We start from the raw sequence: 22,228 nt of genomic DNA on the forward strand, positions 1-22,228 counted from the left end.
TTGCATTGCAGGCAGATTCTTTACTGTCTGAACCAACAGGGAAGTGATTTTGTAAAATTGTGTGAGTTGTTCACTGTACGAGGTCATCCTGTCCAATGGGCATGTGGAGGCTGAAATCCAATTTGCATTCCACTTCCCAAGCCCCTGGTGCCCGCCTCTCCACTGGAAGAAGCCACTTTCTTTAATTTACCTGAAGGTCCAGGGTGGGCTAGCTGTGGCCCTGCTTCACCCTCTCTCCGCTACTAAACTCAGCACCCACCATGGAGACTGACTGGCTAGGAGCTCAGTTAAGTCTCCTTAAATGAGAGAAAAGAAAGCATCTCTACAGACATCTAGGAAGCGGGAGTTTGGGGGCAGATTTCTCATATAAGTCAGGATATAGGAATGGGCTTTAGTTTGCTCTTATGTCTGGCTGTTCAAGTGATTCTTAGAAGTCTTCTCCTTGATTACAGGGGAGAATCTGGGGGAATGAATTCACACGTGGGCATCAAAGATGTGTGCCAGCACGTGGTGGGCCGCCTCAACTGACTCCCTTTCAAGGCAAGAAGTATCCATCTAATCATGATGTGCAGAGAGAGAGTACAGGACTCTTAAAAGTAAGGCTATAAAGAGCTCGGCGCACATGAACATGTGTCAGTACATTGGATGAGGTGCCGTGTTGTACGTAAGCACTACATTCATCTTAAAGTGACATCACAGAGTTGAAAGAAGGAAGAAAAAAGGCTTTGAATCAGATTTATTTAAATTCTCCGAATGAGATCAGCATTTAGGGTTGCAATTTACATGCGAAAAAATGGAGTTTGTATGTGGGGCAGTTTGCAAACTCAGTTGGCTGTAAGATTCTTAAAAATGCTCCAAATTTGTTTGTTGTTAAAAACTTCTAACCATTTGTGGGCAATCTGGAGATATTTTTCAAGCTAAAGTCAATATGTGGATCATCTCACCAACATTTATAAAATTGTATAAAATCATAGACCATTACATATCAAAAGAACTTGATAATCATATAGAATCCTGGAATCTCTAGAATTCATTGCATAGAACTTGAAAGATAATATGGACCAGTTTCCCCATTTTATAGGTAAGGAAAGTTAGTACTAGGAACCTGTCCCAGGTCATAGAGCTCAGCTAGGGGCACAGCCAAGACAGGCGCTCAGATTTTCTGGCTCTTAGTTCATTGCTTTATTGATTCAAGTGCTCTTTGTATTCGAGCTTCTATATCTTCCAGTATTGGCTTCAGTTGGGAAATCTTAAAGGCATAGACTAATTATTATATCTCAGGGAAAGGGAGGATTCCCATCCCCAAACACAATGCCTTGTTGAAGTTAGGCAGGTGATACATGTTTGCTGGATGATGAATGGACGAGCTAGTTGAAAGCTTACTTATTTAAAGTAATTATTTGATATAGCACAGACTGAAGTCCTTTGGAATCCATTATAGTGGAATTTGGCCCACGTGTTTGTGTTTCTTAAATTCAATAACAGTGTTGGATAAACTTGATGGAGGAGATGGGTAGGAATTGCTTTCTATAAAAGAAGCCAGAACTCCTGACCCAAGAGGCATCAGTAGAAAAAGTAAGGGTTTGGAATCAGTAGGTCTGTCCACCAACTAGCCTTCTTTCTGATAACCTTGAACATCACCAACCTCAGTTTCTTTTTGGAACCTCCTGAGTCTCAGAGTTGGTAGCAGGGGCAAGTGAGCTCACACATATGAACCCACTTTGCAAACTTTGGAATAATGAGGTGTAAGAAGAGTTAGAATTGATGGCAGGAAGTGCTTCCCAGGCACTGTGCTGAGCTCTCTCTGTCCATCACCCAGTTTATTCGTCCGAGTAGAACAGCAAGGCTCTTGTGCAATGAGGAGGAAACCGAAGCCTAAACAGCTACCCTACTACTCTCCACATGAGGTAAGTATTTGGTGACCCCTGAAATGCTTCCCAGGTGGCGCTAGTGGTAAAGAACCATCCTGTCCATGTGGGAGATGTAAGAGATGTGAGTTCAAAATTCCTGAGTTGGGAAGATCCCCTGGAGGAGGGCATGGCAACCCCGCCCAGTATTCTTGCCCAGAGCCCCATGAAAAGAGGAGCCTGGTGGGCTACAGTCAGTGGGGTTGCAGAGAGTCAGAAACGACTGGGAGACTTAGCACTGATGTACACAGTAATGGTTACTTTGGGTTTAGGATTCCCTGGTGGCTCAGACAGTCAAGAATCTGCCTGCAATGCAGAAGACCTGGGTTCAATCCCTGGGTCAGGAAGATACCCTGGAGAAGGGAATGGCAACTCACCCCAGTATTCTTGCCTGAAAAATTCCCTGGACAGAGGAGCCTGGCAGGCTAGAGTTTGTGGGGGTCACAAAGAGCTGAACATGACTGAGCAACTAACACAAGCACAAAATGTATTGAGTATTTTTAGTCTCTGAAGGTCAGTAAGAGAACTGCACATCGGAAAGAAAGGCAAATGATGGAAAAGCAAGTGTGGCAAGTGGATTTAAGAAAACCAGACCGGCAGAAAAATGATCAGTCATAACTGGGCATATGGTCACAGGCAGTGTGAGTAAGGTGGTGGAAACACGCAAGGGGACAGAGTCCTGAGATTTGAAGGGGGTGGGATGGACTTGGCAGGTAAGAGTGCAGGGGGCAGTGCATTCAGCTAAGAACCATCACAGACCTCGCATCACAGCCTCAGCAATGCAGGAGGAGAAGGTTGTGGGCCTGCGGGGGACCCCTCACCCAGGTTCACACAGGAAGTCACACCGCTGAGATTTGAGCCTGGCTGTCCGACTGTGTGTTCCTTCCTCTTGCCCGCCCTCTCTCAACTGTTCACGTGCCTGTAATTGTAAAGGAATCGAGGATTTCTAATAAAAACAGTGTAGAATCTGAAAGCTTTTATGAGTTCAGAGTTTTAAGAAAGAACAAAAAGTGCCCTATCTGAAGCCCTCCCAAGGGACTGAGGCCAGTAGACACAGGCTGGTGCCCAAGAAGTTTCCTTGCCAGGACCGTTTAATGTATTTCCTATCTTGGACTTGGTCTGGTCTGGGATCCAGCCCGCTCCTCTCTGGGCGTCCTGTCCAGCTGGAAATGGGTCTGCTTTGTTTCCAGTTAGGAGGTTTGCAGATTGAGGAACAGAATCTGGGCTGCAGCTTTCATTGTGTTGCCAGTGGTGTTGGGTTACAAGGTTTCTTTTAAATCCACCGGTTACATTTCTGAGCTTGTCTCTTGGACATGGTTCTTCAAGAGTTCCCACTACTAAGTGACTTTTTGCATTGGGAATAGGGTGAGAAACTAGAATTTTGGATTTTGGCATCCATAGTTTGGGAAATGGCATAGTAAATAAGCTTGGAAAGCTTCTCAAACTGGTAAAAGTTAAGGATTTCCAAAATCCTTTAAAGGGTCTTTATGGTGATGAATTTTTGTGCAACATTTTGTTGTTTTTTAAATTCAAAATAGCTTTTTGTCTTGTGAAAAGTGTTCTGTGTGTTAGGATTTTCATCTGCAAGGAAGGTGACAGCAGGGCTTTCTTCATAGAAGATTATTTGGAGAATTGAGAAATTGATGAAGTAATTAATGTAGGGTGCTTAGAACCCCGCCTGCCAGGATGCGAGTTCAGGAAGCAGTAGTTCTTCCTTCCTTGTGGATGGGATCGGCTTTATCAAATGATGTAAAACAAGGATGGTGAGCATGGAGCTGTGAGTTGGACTGCAAAATGGAGTTCACAGTCCACTCGTTTTCCATGGGTTTTCCTCTCTCTGTCCTTCCCTCTGATGCTTCTTCCCTGTTTGGCCAATGATTCCGCATCATTCATTGAGATTCAGCAAAGCCTTTTCTCGGAGCACGATGTACTCTGTCTTGTGCTTCCAGGCACTTTGTATGTGGTCTGTATCAGTTGAGGTGTTCATTGTGGGATATTTAGTTGTGGGTGACTTCTCCATCACATGGGGAGGGCCTGCTTTCTTTTCGTACCTCTTCCAGAGCCAACATGGTGCCTTAAAGACCATTCTTAAATGGTGGTTGATAGAATGCATAAAGTGTCCATTAAAATTGTTCTCATATTTCTTCATGTTTGAGATTGTTCCATGATTATGAAGTTGAGTGATCCTTTGCCAAATATTTGACTCTTTAAGTGGACTTTATCAATAATAAAGTGCTAAAAAATAGTAGTTTTCTCCATCTTAAGTGTGCAATAGAAACAACATCATTATACTGTGTATTAATCTAGACTCTTGTCTGGAATACACTTTTTACTCATTTTGCAACTTGGCTAAATATTGGAGGGTCTTAGATTCTTCAAGGAGAAAATAAAATTTTTCTCCAGTGATTGCCAGTGTCTTCTATCAGCGGAGGTGTCAAATTCCTCTCATGAACTTTCCTCTTCAGGAGGAAGTGCTAGGAGATGGTTGATAGAATAATAGTCATATTTACCCTCACCACTATGGCTAGCCATGAGACTGGTTTAAAATGGATTTTACTATGCTCTCAGAGAGTGTTTATACATATAAACAGAAACCAAGGAGGACCATATCTGGAATATGCTGAAATGAATTAAGTTATCAAGTGTGTTGGTGGCATTTGAACTTGTGGGATCAGTACCTACCATATGAAGGCATGAAACCTTGACGAATGTTAGCCAAACCGGAAACTGAGATATTTACTCATAAACGGTTCCTTTTTGAACTTCCCCTCTGGAAGATCCTAATCATTCTATGGAACTGTAGTCATCGGTTGTAATTCTCCCTTCATGACTGTTGAACTTGTCGCTGGGAAGTGCACTGCATGTCATGTGGGGAAGTTACTTCATTGTACATGAGATGTGGAAGATGAGAAACACCACAGAATGGATGCTTTCATTATGTATACTTCCAACCCCCGAGAGCAGCTCACTTAAAAAAAAAAAAAAAAACTGTCTTCTGTATCAGAATTCTGTTGTTATAACTAGAGAGCACTGGTCTCCTCCAGGCCCCAGGCTCACCTCACATGTCATCCTTCTGAGGCTCTCCCTGGCCTTTTCCTAACACCTCATCTTTTCTTGAAATGTTACCACTCCGTCCTCACCCTTTTTGGAATTCATCTTCTGAATGGCTGTGTTGCCAAACAGTGGTTGTATGTGTATCTGCATCCTTAATCCCCTCTCAGTTGGAGTCCTTATTAATAATGTAAAAGTGATCAATCCATAAGGTTTACTTTTTGAAGTGTTCTGGAACATACATGACTTTTATCAATGCCTTCACTTTTCTCCATTCTGATAAGCAACAAGGATTAACTTTGAAAGATACTTGTATGTGTTTGTTTGAATGATTCTTGTATTGTCCAGTCAGAGGTGATAATCATGCTATATTGAAAAAAAACTGGGGTTCTGGGTTTTGGATAGACTTAAGAGCTCTGCATTTTGGGTAGTTTTGCCAAAAATAGCTGTGTGATCTTGAACAAAACAGGACATTCTCTCTGGGTTTCTGTTTCCTAATTTGCAACTTTGGTGGCCAGGGAAGTCACATTGGACTAAATGACTTTTTGAGATCTTTTCAGCTACAAAACTCAATGATTCTGTGCCGTGATAGGATAAAAGAAAGCAGAAGAAAAATGTATAAAAATTTTAAAATAGTCCTTATATTATGCTATTATGCTCACTAGCGTTTGGGCCTTTCTAGATGACAGGTAACCATCACCCTGCACTAGTAAGGAAGGCAAGATCTGTGAACCTGTTCGTCTTGGTATATCCAGAATGTGTAATTAGACATTGCTAACCCACTCCAGTCCTCTTGCCTGGAAAACCCCATGGACGGAGGAGCCTGGTGGGCTGCAGTCCATGGGGTCACTAAGAGTCGGACATGACTGAGCAACTGCACTTTCACTTTCCTGCATTGGAGAAGGAAATGGCGACCTGCTCCAGTGTTCTTGCCTAGAGAAGCCCAGGGACGGGGCAGCCTGGTGGGCTGCTTTCTGTGGGGTCACACAGTCGGACACGACTGAAGCGACTTATTAAGTTACCAAGTGCTGCAGCAGCAGCAGCAGCCGTGGGGAATAGATGTAGCACAAAGTCCCCAGGTAGAATATACGTAGAAGGTATATACACTGGGTCAAGGTGAAGCTATATGAGAATGTTGATAAGTGATGGCACTGCTGAGTCTGGGTAGGACCCACTGTGAAGAGAAGCCAGAAGAGACTTGAGCAAGAACGGTCAAGTCTTGTTACTGTCTCTTCCAGATGGAGAAAGACAGTGATAGGAGTTCTCAAGCTTGAATTTGTATAAATACCCCTTTGGGAGTGCAGGTTCCTGAAAGTCATTCTGAGATGATGATTTTGGAGATTGAAGGTGCAGTTATTGAAGCACATCGAGCTGTGGCTGGTGGCTCTTTGATTGTACCTCGACAAACTCTGCCCTTCTTAGGACAGTTGACTTGGAAAGGGAGCATGGAGAGCTGAACCCATGCTTTCCCTACATCTTTCTGCTGCAGGATTCTCATATGACATGACTTGTATAAGGCTATGCGTACCTAACCATGTTGGTTAGTTTTTGCTAAGGTTGCTTGGGCAAGAGATTTGGAGGTTATCCACAGAGAAATGCAGTACAGTTTTACTTATTTCAGATTGCATCTACGATGTGTGGTTTGCCAGGCATTATGGTGGCTCAGTGGTAAAGGACCTGCCTGCCAGTGTAGGAGTTGCTGGTTCGATCCCTGGGTCAGGAAGATGGATCCCCTGGAGGGAGAAATGGCAACCTACTCCAGTATTCTTGCCTGAAAAATACCAGGTAAAGGAGGAGCCTGGTGTCCATAGGGTTGCAAAAGATTCGGACATGACGTGACTAAACGAAGGAAACAAATTTTTAGAAAGGAACTCAAGGGCTCTAAAGAAAAAATTTGTTAATATATTAATTATAAGCATTAATAGTAAGTGTGTTAATTATAAGATATTCATAATGAAAGGTAGTAGCGAAAATTTCGGTCTACATAGACCCATCTAAATATTTTGTAATAACTATGAACAAGGAAGCATTTTTGCCTTTTCAGTAAGCCATTTTCTAAGAAATACTAATAGGCAGTGTTTTGCTTAGTTCCATTTCAGTTTTCTATGTAATTGGAATTTTTAGATGACCTGTCTTTAGAAATTTCAAGATGTCACTAAATCCAACTGTAATAAGTTCTACCTTGGCCGTTAGTCTAAATATGTGAGGAAATTGAGTCCAGAAGGATGTCAGTGTGACTGGAGTTTCGGTGTGTGTTGAGAGGAGAATGTCATTGCAATATGGCATTTTCTGAAAAGCTATCCGTCACAGAAGCTAAATTTTGATGGCTTGATAAATCTCATTAGTTAGAAAATTCACTAAAACTTGAATGATATATACAGAGCTGGCAGCCAGCACTTGGAATTTTCAGCAAGTCAGTTAATGAGTAAATCTGAAAATAGATGGGCACATTCATATTTGATTGTCAACATTAAGTAACAACCCATACAATCTTCCTGTTATCTAAAGAAAAACCTTTAAACATTTATGTGCAAAGTCGCTACAGTCATGTCTGACTTTTTGCGACCCCTTGGACTGGAGCCCACCAGGCTCCTCTGTCCATGGGATTCTTCAGGCAAGAATACTGGAGTGGGTTGCCATTTCCTTCTCCAATAAGCATTTATAGAGTGCATTAAAATTTCTTCAATAATTTCAAAATGTAAAAGTACATTTATATTTGTGTGGAATAGAAGAGATGACAAACTTTAAAAGAATATGTAAATAGTAGTGATACAGTCATGAGGATTATACTTACATATGCATATTCAGAATGTTGGTCCCATATCACAAATTGTGCTGTATTCCTTTAATAGTTGTTATGTATCAGTAAGCATTCTAGAACAGAATAACCTTTAGAAATCTAATTCAACCCATGTTTCAGAAGAGAAACTTGTTTTGGGAAAGTTAAATGACCTGCTTTAATTCCCCATCATAAGAAATGAATGGCAAGCAGAGCAAGGTCTACCTCCCAGATTCTTTAGGCCTTTTTCTCTGTCCTTAAAAATTAGAAGGACCTACTAGGAAGACTGCATCAAAAAGCCAGGAAATGTTTTAGATTTTCCATGAGAAAGAAAACTAAACCTCTGAATTTTTGGAATTAGCAAAGGCAATAACAACTTCTTAGCTTGTGTATTTTGTTGCAGTTGTTCAGCCGCTAATTCGTATCCCACTTTCTGCAACCTCATGGGCTGCAGCACGCCAGGCTTCCCTGTCCTGCAGTATTTCCCGCAGTCTGCTCAAATTCTTGTCCATTGAGGCAGTGATGCTATCTAACCATCTCATCCTCTGTTGGCCTTTTCTCCTTTTGCCTTCAATCTTTGCCTGCATCAGGGTCTTCTTCAAAGAGTTGATTCTTCACATCAGGTGGCCAGAGTACTGGAGCTTCAGTTTCAGCACCAGTCCTTCCAGTGAACATTCAGGGTTGATTTTCCTTTAGCATTGACTGGTTTGATTTCCTTGCAGTCCAAGAGATTCCCGAGAGTCTTTTCCAGTACCACGGTTTGAAAGCATCAATTCGTTGGTGCCTAGGCTTTTTTATGGTCCAACTCACATCCATACATGACCACTGGAAGAACCGTAGCTTTGACCATATGGACCTTTGCTGGCAAAATGATATCTCTGCTTTTTATTACGCTGTCTAGGTTTGTCATAGCTTTCCTCACAAGGAGCAAGTGTCTTTTAATTTCATGGTTGCAGTCACCATCCATGGTGATTTTGGAGCCCAAGAAAAAATCTGTCACTGCTTTTATTTTTCCCCATTTATTTGCCATTATATGATGGGACTGGATGCCATGATATTAGTTTTTGAATGTTGCATTTTAAGCCAGCATTTTTATTCTCCTCTTTCACCCTCATCATAAGACTCTTCAGTTCCTCTTCACTTTTTGCCATTGGAATGGTATCATCTTCATATCTGGGCTTCCCTGGTGGCTCAGCTAGTAAATAATCCACCTGCAATGCGGGAGACCTGGGTTTGATCCCTGGGTTGTTGATATTTCTCGACAATCTAGAGCCTACTCAAAGGAATGTACAACTTTACATTGTACATGGAGAGGACAGCCTACAACTCAAGCTTATTTTGTGGGTTACAGCAGATTGTGTCATCTGCACAAAGATAAATAGGCCTTTTCCTAATGAAGTGTGAGTGGGAGATTTGAGGGTAGTACTATATACATTATTTGAGTTGAAAGGAATCTTAGCTTACTCCTTTATTTTCTGTCAGGGGGAAACATAGCTTTGTCCTGACTCTATGTTATAAATAGTGAAGTGAAACTTGCTCAGTCGTGTCTGACTCTTCACAACCCCATGGGCTATGGAATTTTCCAGCCTAGAATACTGGAGTGGGTAGCTGTTCCCTTCTCCTAGGGGATCTTCCCAAGCCAGGGATCAAACCCAGGTCTCCCGCATTGCAGGTGGATTCTTTACCGGCTGAGCCACCAGGGAAGCCCATGTTATGAATGACTAGGACATTTTTGTTAATAATTGTTTTAAAATGAAATAACATCTTTCAAGTCTATCAACTTGTATTATAAGCAAAATAATTATAAAGCGCATGTCCATGAAGTTCAAAATACTTTTTGGTTTTGATTATAGCCAAACTAATGGAAGAGCTTAGTAATGTGTCTATAAAGACGGTAGTTTGGGGCCTATGACTGATTTTCTGTTGGAAGACAGTGGGCCGTGCTCCCAGACACACCCTCAATTGCAAGGGCAGCCTTGCAACGACAGCATCCGAGAAAAGAAACCCTGAAAGTGAAACTCGCTCAGTCGTGTCCGACTCTTTGCGACCCTGTGGATTATGCAGTCCATGGAATTCTCCAGGCAAGAGTACTGGAGTGGGTAGCCTTTCCCTTCTCCAGGGGATCTTCCCAACCCAGGGATCGAACCCAGGTCTCCTGCATTGCAGGTGGATTCTTTACTAGCTGAGCCACAAGGGAAACCCAAGAAAAGAAAACTTACTGTTTCTTTTTTAAATAAATTTATCTTCCAGTGTAAGCATTGTCCATTTTTGATCAGTTTAATCATTTATTTTTGACTCTGCTGGGTCTTCGTTGCTGCAGGCTGGTTTTCTCTAGTTGTGGTGTGCAGGCTTCTCGCGGTGGTGCCTTCTCTTGCTGCACAGCATGGACTCTGAGTGCGGGCTTCTGTAGTTGTAGCACATGGGCTTAGTTGCCCGGTGACATGTGGAATCTTCCCAGGCCATGGATTGAACCTGTGTCCCGTATATTGGTGGGCATCAGATTCTTCACCTCTGGACCACCAGGGAAGTCCAAAACTTACCATTTGGTCAAATAGAAAGCATGCTTAAATTGTGGTCTGAAGTCTGGTTTTCAAGTCTGTGTCTTCACTGAATTTGTATGTAAGCTTTGGCAAGTATAGCTAGATTTATGTAAACAGGTAGGACCTTGGGTGGAGTGGGAGTGGGGAGATGCTGCTAAGAGATGAAGAAGGTTCTACATATTACAGCATCATTATTGCAAGTGTGTGTGTGTGTTAGTCACTCAGTCATGTCCTACTCTTTGCGACCCCATGAACTGTAGCCTGCCAGGCTTCTCTGTCTATGGGAATCTCCAAGCAAGAATACTGAAGTGGATTGCCATTCCCTTCTCCAGAGGATCCTCCTGACCCAGAGATCAAACTCTGGTCTCCTGAATTGCAGACAGATTCTTTACCATTTGAGCTACAGGGAAGTCCTTCATTATTGCAAGGTATCCTGTTAATCCAAATAAATTAACAGAGGATGTGGCAATGTCTATGTTCTTTTTTTTAGCCAATCACACTATTCATATTATTCAAGAAATTAGCCAAAAAGCCCCTTCTCCCTTATGGACCACCCCTGTCTCCACCCTGCAAGCCTCTCCACATTAGTGTATTCTTACTTTTCAAGATGAAGGTTCATCTAGTGAGTGCTTAGTAGGGACTAGTTGAAAAGAGTTTCAACTAGTCCTAAAGGAAAAAGGAAGTCCTAAAGGAAAACCAAGTAGCAGGTTCAATAGGTTGATTCTCACAGTGTCTCAGTTTTTGATGTTGAAGCTTCATGTAGTTTTTTTATTTGGGATCCTTGAAAATTGTTAAAATAGCATTAAATTGAGATGGGGCTTATAATTGACAGCTAGCCAGCATGGCGCCTCTTCCCTGGTTTGTCGAAGGTCAGCGAGTTCACCCGTGGAGATGGCTGACCTGTGCCATGAACCATACAGAGAACGTGGTGAAATCAATTATCAAAGGCTGGGGCCCCTGCACTGGGGACTCATCTTAATCACTGGACCGTCAGGGAAGTCCTATGAGCAATAGTCTTATTCCTGCTTATTTGAAGGTATCCAAGCCAGGCTTTCCTGGAAACAGCTGTCTCATAGTTTAATAATCTTCCTGTTTGGTCACTTTGCCTCTTCAGTCCTCTTTTCAGTGGATATTGGTCACTGACAGCCCAGGGTACCATGATCCTGGTTTTCTGGAAATAAGTTTCTTGGCACTGCTCCGTCCTTTTGAGGTTTAATTTCTGAAATACTGATAAATTCTGCCTTCTTGAATTATTCATTGAAAGCATTAAAACTTTTATTTGACTCTGGATGTGTGTCTTCTTATAGTGAGAAAAGAAAATGTATAGCCTACACTGCGGCTGCTGCTGCTGCTAAGTCGCTTCAGTCGTGTCCGACTCTGTGCAACCCCATAGACGGCAGCCCACCAGGCTCCCCCGTCCCTGGGATTCTCCAGGTAAGAACACTGCAGTGGGTTGCCATTTCCTTCTCCAGTGCATGAAAGTGAAAAGTGAAAGTCACTGGCAGTGAGTAAATACTTTCTCATGGCATCTTGACTTTTTCAGTGGGTGACTCTCCAGTTAGATTCAGCGTTTCTGGGGCAGTGGCTGAATGTTTACTGCAGTAAGGATGTTGGACTAGAATAAGAAGAGAAAGAGAATCATGGAAAAATACTGGGACTGCTCCAGGGTTCTCAAACTTTAGGGTATCAATATAACGTGGAAGGCTTGTTAAAACACAGATTGCTCAGCATCCCCTCATGGTTGCTGGTTCAGTAGATCTGGGATCAGCCGGAGAATTTTCATTTCTAAGAAGTTCCCAGGGGATGATGCTTCTGTTGATCCTAGACCACGTTTGGAGAACAGCTGCCCTGGAGGTTTGGTGAATGGGGATGTAGCTCTGTGGATACCAGTCTGCTTCTCAGGGGCTCTGTTTTCCTATATCTGAGAAATGGTACAATATTTGTGGTCTTCAAGTATTTGAAATCAGAGGAGTCTTTTGTTCCAAACTACATATTGTGTGAAACTCCAAAATGCAAAAGAGAGAAACTGGAATTATGTTACTGACAGCAGAGGTAGAGAACAAAAGGATTTGTGTATTTTGTGTATCTTTGGAGTGGAGAGGAGGGACAGCCCTGGGCTCTCTCTGAAGACCCTAAAACAGTGATAAATCCAATGGAAGAGATGATTTCTGAGGCTTCTGGCATTTGTCATTTTCCCTTTGATTGTGCATGCTCTTTAAACTGGAGACTATTACCTCAATAGTTGGACAAATCTGATCCAGAGACTTAATTGTAAGGTTGTGCCTGTGAGCGACTATGTTTAGTCTATATAAATAGGAATTGAGTCTGTATAAATAGGAATTTATATTGCCACTCAATTCTCATGGTAATATATTAAATAAAACAAAAAATGAGCAGTTCATTTTAGGCAAGAAATGGGGAAATTCTAATGAGAAAGGAAATGGGTGGAGGGTCAGGGGACATGTCTTCTTGCCTTTGGTTTCAGCAGGAGTGTGTAATTGAGTTGAAAGGCTGTTCTTGTAAGCCTGGTGGTCAAGCCTAAAATTGGATTTCCTAACCTTTAATGGAACCTTTCCTGGAAAAGAGATAAAAAGGGGAATAGCAGTACCAACTTTTTAATCAAAGAATGAAACATCTCAGACATCACAGATGTCCAGAGAAGATGTCTGCCTATTGCTCTTGGTTTGTTTTGTCAGCTACTTTATGGAAGCCCTGAAACCAGCCTTAAGCAAAATTATTAATTAGTTTAAACTTGACTTTGGTACTCAATGAGTCCCTGTTCTGGGTTTCTTCAAACCTTTATTTTCTCTCTTCTTTGGCTCATCTTCCTTATAAGAAAAGGTCTAGATATTAATAAAAAGAAGCAAAATGTCCATAAGTATGGAACAATCTCTGTGATTTGCTGCTAAGTCGCTTCAGTCGTGTTCGACTCTGTGCGACCCCAGAGACGGCAGCCCACCAGGCTCCCCCGTCCCTGGGATTCTCTAGGCAAGAACACTGGAGTGGATTGCTATTTCGTTCTCCAATGCATGAAAGTGAAAAGTGAAAGTGAAGTTGCTCAGTCGTGTCTGACTCTTCGCGACCCCATGGACTGCAGCCCACCAGGCTCCTCAGCCTATGGGATTTGCCAGGCAAGAGTACTGGAGTGGGGTGCCAGTGCCTCTGTGGTTTATTAAGTGAGAAATCCAGGTGCAGACACTGTAGAAGTGCTCAGCCTTTTGAAGGAAAGTGTTTTTCAGACAATGAATCACAGGTACTGACCTCCGTTTAGTGGTTGATTTGTTTTTAATTCTAGTGATAGACTTAAAAAGATTTCAATACCTTTCTGACTTTTTTTTTCTTTACTAAGACCCATATTAAGACACACATGAGATGGAATGACATAGCATAACATGGAATAGAAAGTATCTAAATACATATGCTTGTAGTAAGGATATTATTTCTTGAAACTTTTGAGTTTAATATAGACCTGTGTATACATACACACTTTAGATGTATGTAGGATATGTATGCAATATCATATGATATAGATAGATAGAAAGATAGGAATATATATGGTATATATTATATATATAGACATTTGACATTGAAGTTGCTCAGTCGTGTCCGACCCTTTGTGACCCTATGGACTGTAGCCTACCAGGCTCCTCCGTCCATGGAATTTTCCAGGCAAGAGTATATAATATTAGTTAAACTTCTTCAGAAAGACAAAATCAATAGGAGATGTATATATGCAGAAAGAGTTTGTAGGAAGGAAATGGCTCATGTGATTATGGAGGCCAGCAAATCCAAAATCTCAATGTGGGCAGACAGCCTGGAGACTCAGGAGCGGTGATGGTTCAGACAAAGTCTGAAGGCAGTCTGCTGGAGAATTCCTTCTTGCTCTGACTGGTCTTTCTGTTCTAGTCAAGTCCTCAACTGATTGGATGAGCTGAGGCCCACCCATATTATGGCGAGCAGTTTGTTTTATTCACACTTCACTGATTTAAATGTTAGTCTCTTTCCCAAACACCTTCCAGGTTGGCAAAATGAACCATCACGTAGATAAAACTAAGTCACAAGGCAAAATGTCTTACTTATCAAAGTTATACACACACACGTGTGTGTATATGGATATCTATAAACACATTTACACACACCCCACACAGGTGTGCGTGTGCGTGCGCATACAAGTATATCCATTCTAGGGATCTCTCTCTTCCTGTCTCTCGATATTCCTAGAAAGGTTGGTAGATAAATTAGGTAGGTAGATAGAGATGGATGAATAACTAGCTAGCTAGATACCCCTAGAATATCTCTGAAGCAGAGTTTCCGAGTCTGGGGAGGAGTCTTTTTCATCACCTGGGGAGTTTTTCTGTAATGAGTATGTTTGTGCTGCTACCTCTTCCTGCTTCTCCTTTAAGAATAAATTCTAAAATGGTGGAGGGGAAGGAAGACGGGAAACAGCAAACTGTTTTTGAAAAAGTTTGGACTGAAGCAAAGAAAAGACTAGTGCTCTGAAAGTGGATGTCTAGGTGTCAGTAATCAGCTGGGAGGTGATGAGCTCTTGGGGGCTCTGGGCTGACATCCCTGAGATCTCAGGAGCTTGTATAGCCAGCCAGGGTACCTGATGCTCCTGCTGATGTTTGCTTTGCTCTTCACCCTTTAGAAACAAGTGCCGCTTTACCAACCCTCCACATTGACCAACACGTTAATGTTCCTACTAAGTGACTGAAAATACAGTTGACCCTTGAATTGCATGGGTTTGAACTGCACAGGTCCATTTCTCTGCAGCTTGTTTTTCAATCACCGTGTACTACACTCTCCACGGTTGGTTGACTCTCTGGATGTGGAACCACAGGCGGAGGGCTGACTGTAAAGTTACACAGGAAGGTTGACTGTGTTGGGCTTGGTACCCTTCACCCTCACGCTGTTCAAGGCTCAACTGTGTATGTGATGATAATGCCTAAGGTTTCTGTAAGCCTGTGCTTGCTTCTGGGAGACCCACGACTCCCCTTCCAACGTTACTATGGTGTTACTGTAACAAATCTTGTGAAATGCCATAGACATACCCTTTGAATCACACACAGGTGACTGGCTTTGTTCTAGATGGAGTTTCCCTAAAGATGGGGTCTGGGGGATCTGGGACATGTGGTTATATACATAAATCGACAGGTTTTTCATTTTCTTAAGTCTGGGAAGGAGGTTAAAAAAATTAATTTGGGAGCAGTTCTTTTCAGGTCATGTTTCTGTTGGGACAGCACTGCATGACGTCCTTGGATACTGCAGGAACCACTCGATCTGTAAGACACGGCTGTCGTTAAGGGATGAGAGTGTCCTTGTGGAACTGACATTTGTTAGAAAACCTTTTGGACAGGTGATCGTTTAGTCTGTGCTCTCTCCCTTGATCAAAGAGAAAACTGGTGCATTCTGAGTGTCAACTTGAAATTCGGAGGAACCGAACAGAGATTGTATGACTTTTCAGATGTTCTTATAGTAAAATGGGTATGAAATATTTATTTTGAAAAATGTGGATGGTCGTCAGTCACTCCCAGGACTGGACTGAAATGGCCTATCTTCAGAGCAAACTTCCTTGGGTCATTTGATCTATCTTTCTCCTCAGAGGTGTGTCTGACAGTGGTTTGCCTTATGACGAGTATATTATTTAAACATGTGCTATGCATAAGCTTCGTTCCTTTGGGATCACCCTCGGTTTTTAATACCTTATCTGGCTCTCAGAAATCCATTTAATTACAAGCTATTTTGATATTTGGCCAAGTCACTAAAACCAATGAACTCTCCTTGGGGAGACAGTAAATTTTTGATAGGCATACCAGTAAAAATGGAATTCTTCTGCAAACAGACACTTCTTCAAGATTAGTCTCATAAATTCGTGGAGAAACTGGCAGCCTTGTGATATTTTCGGAGACGTTCTGGTGGGTACCAAATGGTGCATAGCTACCGTGTGCTTGGGAAATGTTAACAAGAGGCTCAGCTTTTCTGAATGTGTGTTTTGGCTTTTTGAGATAGCTTCTATGCAGGAAGAACCTTCTTTTAAAACCAAATGTAGACTCTGGACTTTCTCCAAGAGGGATATTGTAAATATATCAAAGCTGATACTGTACTGAATTTCTTTATACAAAGAAAAAAAAGGAGTGGTTCATAAATAATATATAGTGCTTGAATAGAGCCTGCAAATTCAAAGAGATCATCTTTTCTTCTGGCCAGCTTATTGCAAACATTTTACGTTCAAGTCCTGTTTCTTCCTCCCCACACCCCACCCCCCGTTTCATCCTGCTCAGTTTACACTGTACAGATTCTCACCTGGGCCTTGCTTCTTACCCTGCTCTTTACTGCAAGAGTCCACTGACGAAGGGGAAGTTCACAGAACAGGAAGAAAAGGAGAACTCTGCTTTGATCTTTGCCCCCTTTGAGATTTACACTGAATATACACCTAACACACACACATGTTTTTTTCTGCCCTTATGTTAGGTAAGTATGAAGTGATATGAAGTTAAAGTCTTTCAGTCATGTCCGACTATTTGCAACCCCATGGGCTATAGCCTGCCAGGTTCCTCTGTCCATGGAATTCTCCAGGCGACAATACTGGAGTGGGTAGCTGTTCCCTTTTCCCAGGGGATCTTCCCAGCCCTTCCCAGCTGAATCACCTTGCCATGTACCCGAAACACCCTAAGTCAACTATGCTGTGTTGAGTCGCTCAGCCGTGTCCAACTCCTTAGGAACCCATGGACTGCAGCTCGCCTGGCTCCTCTGTTCATGGGGATTCTCCAGGCAAGAATACTGGAGCGGGTTGCCTAGTCCTTCGCCAGGGGAACTCTCCGACTCCAGGGATCAAACCAGGGTCTCCTGCCTTGCAGGTGGATTCTATACCAGCCGAGCTACCAGGGGAGCCCATAAGTCAACTATACGTCAATAAAATAGATATATTAAGGAAAAAATAATCCAAAGACGCTGTCCTTTCTGATCGATGGTAGTTTCAAAATATCTATCATTCTGCCATGCATGTGAGTGCAGTAAGTCACTTCAGTAGTGTCCAACTCTTGCAACCCTATGGACCATAGTCCACCAGGCTCCTCTGTCCACAGGATTCTCCAGGCAAGAATACTGGAGTGGGTTGCCATGCCCTTCTCCAGGGGATCTTCCCAACCAGGGATCGGACCCAAATCTCTTATGTCTCCTGGATGGATATTTAATTTGTATTAAAAAGATAAAACTGTAGCCTAAGCTCTCAGAGAGCAGCACTCTCACGCACGTCCACTAATAAGCCTCACAAGTGTCCTGTGCTATAAGTCACTTTTTACCTCTCATTTTGCCTCTTGCCGAATTTTTTCTGCACAGAAACAGAACTGAAGCTCTTCAGAGCCTCTAGAATGCCAGCCACCTAGCCATTTCAAAACCATCTTAGCCATCTGCTGACCTGCAAACCCCAGCTGCACTAGGGGAATGGGAGAGGTATCTTATGCACAGAGAAAGCCTGGGGCCACCAGCTTGAAATGGGGAGCGCACCAAGGCTGAGCACAACTCAGCAGCCCTAGAGGGCTGTCCACACTCACCTGGCGGGAGAAGCTGGGCAGGGAGCTTACCTCTCTCCTCTCCATCTACCTGAATCAGAACTCATTCAAAGGTCTCTCCTGTTATTTTAACATTTGAATAGATCAGGGACTCCAGTGTTGTGGTGTGCGATTTTAAGGTGGGGTGTGTGTGTGTTAGTTGCTCAGTCACATCCAACTCTGCAAACTCATGGATTGTAGCCCGACAGGCTCCTTTGTCCATGAGATTCTCCAGGCAAGAATATTGGAATGGGTTGCCATGCCCTTTTCCAGGGGATCTTCCCGATCCAGGGATCGAACCTGGGTCTCCTGCATTGCATGCAGAGTCTCTACTATCTGACCCACCAGGGAAGCACTTTAAAGTTGCAGGGCGGGGGGGTGGGGGTGTATATATTTCTATGACAGCTTTGCAAACTGACCTGTGGTGAATTCTGTGAAATATCATTGTGTATATCATATTAATATTATAGAATCACGACTTAGAAAGCTTTGGTTGATGAGTATGCTTTTGTTTTTTAACATCCCCCACTAACCTAACATGGTGACTCAGATGGTAAAGAATCCGCCTGCAAGGCAGGAGACCCTGGTTTGATCCCTGGAGCTGGAAAGTTCCCCTGGTGAAGGAATAGGCAACCCACTCCAGTATTCTTGCCTGGAGAATCCCCATGAACAGAGGAGGCAGGCGAGCTGCAGTCCATGGGTTCGTAAAGAGTTGGACACAGCTGAGCAACTCAACACAGCATAGTTGACTGAGTGTTTCGGGTGCACAGCAAGGTGATTCAGTTAAGAAAAAAAAGGTTTCCTAATCAAAGGAAAAGTGGGGAGGGGGAAAGAGACCACCATCTTCCTCATCCTTTAATAGATCATCCGTTCCTCCTCCACATGGGGCTGGGGAGTTTTGTCCCTACGTGCGTGGTCAAGCTGGGATTGTCATAGTGCAATAAAAATGAGCCAAAAGGGGGTAACATATGCTAAAAATGGTAAGTCATCTCAGGTTTTAGTATGTCACCTTTCCTTACATTTCTGCTTTTAATGTGTGCAGAGGAGCATGTCCTAGAAACCATTCATTCACTGAGCTCACTGGGCAGGGTGTGGGTTTCACGCCATCATTGTTTTCTTGTTGGGGGGGATGTCTCATACTTCTGTTGCATGACTTTGTGATGAAGAAAACCTGCTTTCTTGAGTGACCATTAATTCACAGGGGTCTCCTATACTTTTTTCTTTACTTAGGATCCCCTAGTGGGATTAGCTATTTAATCACCTGCTTTGTCCGTTTGCTCTGCACCGCCAAAGGTGTGTGCATGCCATAGGTAAGCCACAAAGCAGATCCTAAAAAACCTCTACAAATTCCCCATTGGCACAGAGTTTTCTGTCTTTTGCTTTACAATGTGTGCCCAAGAGAGCTCTCTGTTTCGCACATGGCATGCCATGAGAGGTGGGAGGAGCTAAGGGAAGAGAAGAAAGCCCTGGTTGCTAACATTTCCTGCATCTCTTGTGTTGAGCACTGTGCTCGGGCTTTTAAAAATTCATGCTCCCCACGACTATGGGGAAAGGCTATTGGAAATCCATATTGTAGAGGTGAAGAAGGCATAGAGCTGGGAGTGGGTCCCAGTCTGCCTGACTTCATACCTTTCCTCCTGGTTCTTTCTTAGGAAGGGGGCAGGGTGAGCGCACATGTGCGTTTTACAAGCCATATGGAATTCTGAAGCGCCGCTCGGCTCTGACAGCTGTTTAAATTATCTGGGACACCGCATCCAACATTAGCATGTATGATTGATTGTTGACAGTTCCCATCAGAAGAGGCTGGAGTCCTGGTCGCTGGAGCAGTGCTCACAGAATCTTTCCAAAGTGCTATAAGTGTGATTGAAACTTGGATTCTAGTCATTTTCGCTGGGCTGGAAAACACTGAAGATACTGTTAGGCAGACGTTTTTTTTTTTTTTTTATAACAACTTAGGTGGAGCAGATCATTATTCTGTTCGCTTTGACACAAAGAATGTGGGGATCTTTTTTCATGTGCCAGAGTTCAGGAAATCCATTTTCACTAATCTCATGATATTCATATTCCATTTGTATTGACTTTTTTGCCCTTGAAAATTTGTTTCATCATCTCTTATCTCATTTCCTAGATGTATTAATATGTTTCATCTTTTAGTGTTTGTACTCTCTGAGGTCACTGAGCTTATCTCTCTGTTTTTAAAAATCTTTCCTCAATTATTCAGGACAAAATTTAACTCATAAGCATCAACTGAAGGTTTATTAAGTAGTCATTTTCATTGTTTTTCAAATGGCTAGTCTAAACGTGAATTATTGTGCCAAATACTTTGAGTTTTGTCTCTTCAAGTTTCATTTAGTAAGTTTTATTTAGTTCACTCTAGTGAATTTTTTTTATACTATAGTATAATAGAACTCTGCTCTCTCGCTGAGTTTTATTGCCAGCCATTTATGAGTATCAAATTCATGAAACTCTATCATGAGACAGATGTGATTGTAAAATGATTCTATGGTATTAGGATAAGTGTAGGATGCTCTTGACACAGTGGATGGTTTTCCTGTTCTGTCTTTGAAGGGAAAGTCGCTCAGTCGTGTCCAACTCTTTGTGACCCCATGGACTGTAGCCTGCCAGGCTCCACTGTCCATGGAATTCTCCAGGCAAGAATCCTGGAGTGGGTAACCATTCCCTTCTCCAGGGTATCTTCCCAACCCAGGGATTGAACCCGGGTCTCCCACTTTGCAGGCGGATTCTTTAGTGTTTGAGCCACCAGAGAAGGCCTCTTCTGTCTTTAGTTTTGGGCCTTTTGGAGTGTACACATACATCTTATTATAGTTCCTGTCAGTTTATATTATGTTTCATTTACTTAGTTTCTTTTCCTAATATTTTTCCTCTTTAAAGCTGAGAGAGACATTTCCTTGGCAGGGCCAGGGCAGCAGAGGGAATTCCAGTAAGCATCTGTTGACTGTTTCTGTCCCTTCTCCACAAATTCTCCTCCTATCAGAAAAAGATCTCCCTCGAGGCTACCAGACTTTGCTCCTGTTTCGAGTATAAGGGGTTGTCAGCAGAAAGGCTGGAGAGTAGACTGGAACAGAGCTTAGAAGATCGTGAGAGTGTGGGAAGGTTGAGCTCAACTTAGTGAGCAGCTGGGGAGGTGTTGGCAGGGTCAGGGACCCCTGCTGAAACTACAGTCCTGATGATCTGAGGAGAGTCTGTACCCACTGAATAAGAGAACAGAGAACTGCCCAAACTAGGCACCTGCCTGGACATGGGAGCGAAGTGTCAGAAAGAGTCAACTATGATGTCCAGGTCTAGGTACCTGTGATGAAGATGGTGCTAAGAGCATGGGGAGATGGGATGGGGGGAAAGTGGGGAGACGGGATGTGGGGAAAGTTGGGAGCAAGTCAAGGAGAGTTTGGAGATTGTCTTCCTGATTTTTGAAACTTTTGAGTTTTGAGGTGTCAGTAGGCACTGTGTCCCATGAACAGTTAGAAATATCCTCCAAAGAGTTAGAAATCTGGAGCTCCAGAGAGAGATCTTGGGTGGGTTTGTCGATTTGGATTCAGCTTCTAGAAATAATGGCTAAACCCTGTGCAAGAATGAGATTGTCGGGCAAGCACATGTGAAGAGAGAGGAGAAAATGACAGGGATGCAGCCTTGTTTGGAGTTTAATTTTTTGAGGGAAAAAGACTAGGAGACTAAGGTAGCTCAGAAATGCTGTCAGAGAGGGGAGTTAATTTCCTGAATGCCATGGACCAGGATGGGTGGTGAGGGAGAGTTTCTCAACTGTATGTATAGTAGATCGTCAGACTGGCAAACAGTTTTAAAGTGACACTATCTCCTGCTGGCAGACACGCTGGGGAAAGCCACTATGGAAAGAGTCTGGCAGTCTCTTAAAATGTAAAATGCACACAGCCTTTGACCCAGCAGTGCTTCCCCTGGGACTCCATCCCATGGAAGTAAAAGCAGCTGTATGTAATTTGTTTGTACAAGAATATTTAATACAGCATTGTTTGTAGTGGCAAAGAACTGGAAGCTAAGTGGGTGCTTTCAACAAGGGGTGGTTGGATAAAATGAGGCGCGTCCATGCCTTGGGTTTCTGTACTACTCAGAAGGATTCCCACGAGAAAAGAGGAGGCAAAGCACCATGTATAATAGGATCCTGGTTGTGTCGGTTATAAAATGACTTAAAAAATCTTGTATATATGTTAACGCTGCTTGGGAAGAGAGAAGTTGACACTATGGGAGGTGGGTGGTGGTCAGTTGTTCACTCGTGTTCAACTCTTTGCGACCCCATGGACTACAGGGTGCCAGGGTTCTCTGTCCTTCACTATCTCTCACAGTTTGCTCATCTCATGGCATTGAGTCGACGGTGCCATCCAACCATCTCATCCTCTGTTGCCCCCTTGT

The 22,228-nt window shown here is 43.0% G+C and overlaps 1 protein-coding gene across 12 annotated transcripts in view; it reads left to right on the forward strand.

Annotated features, from left to right (window-relative positions):
• The window catches only part of TIAM2 (TIAM Rac1 associated GEF 2), a 234,038-nt gene that overhangs the window by 4,403 nt on the left and 207,407 nt on the right, over positions 1–22,228 (forward strand). The window contains exons 3-4 of one of the 12 annotated variants that reach the window (XM_055536034.1): positions 453–596; positions 1,820–1,907. The exons of 10 other annotated variants lie outside the window; for them this stretch is intronic. The gene's annotated coding sequence lies outside the window, so the exon portion shown is untranslated. The remainder of the gene's footprint in view (positions 1–452; positions 597–1,819; positions 1,908–22,228) is intronic. One more of the 12 variants, XM_055536035.1, reaches the window with a different exon arrangement.

Source organism: Bubalus kerabau, chromosome 9 (assembly GCF_029407905.1).
Source record: "Bubalus kerabau isolate K-KA32 ecotype Philippines breed swamp buffalo chromosome 9, PCC_UOA_SB_1v2, whole genome shotgun sequence".
In the NCBI taxonomy this organism is placed as follows: Eukaryota; Metazoa; Chordata; class Mammalia; order Artiodactyla; family Bovidae; genus Bubalus; species Bubalus kerabau.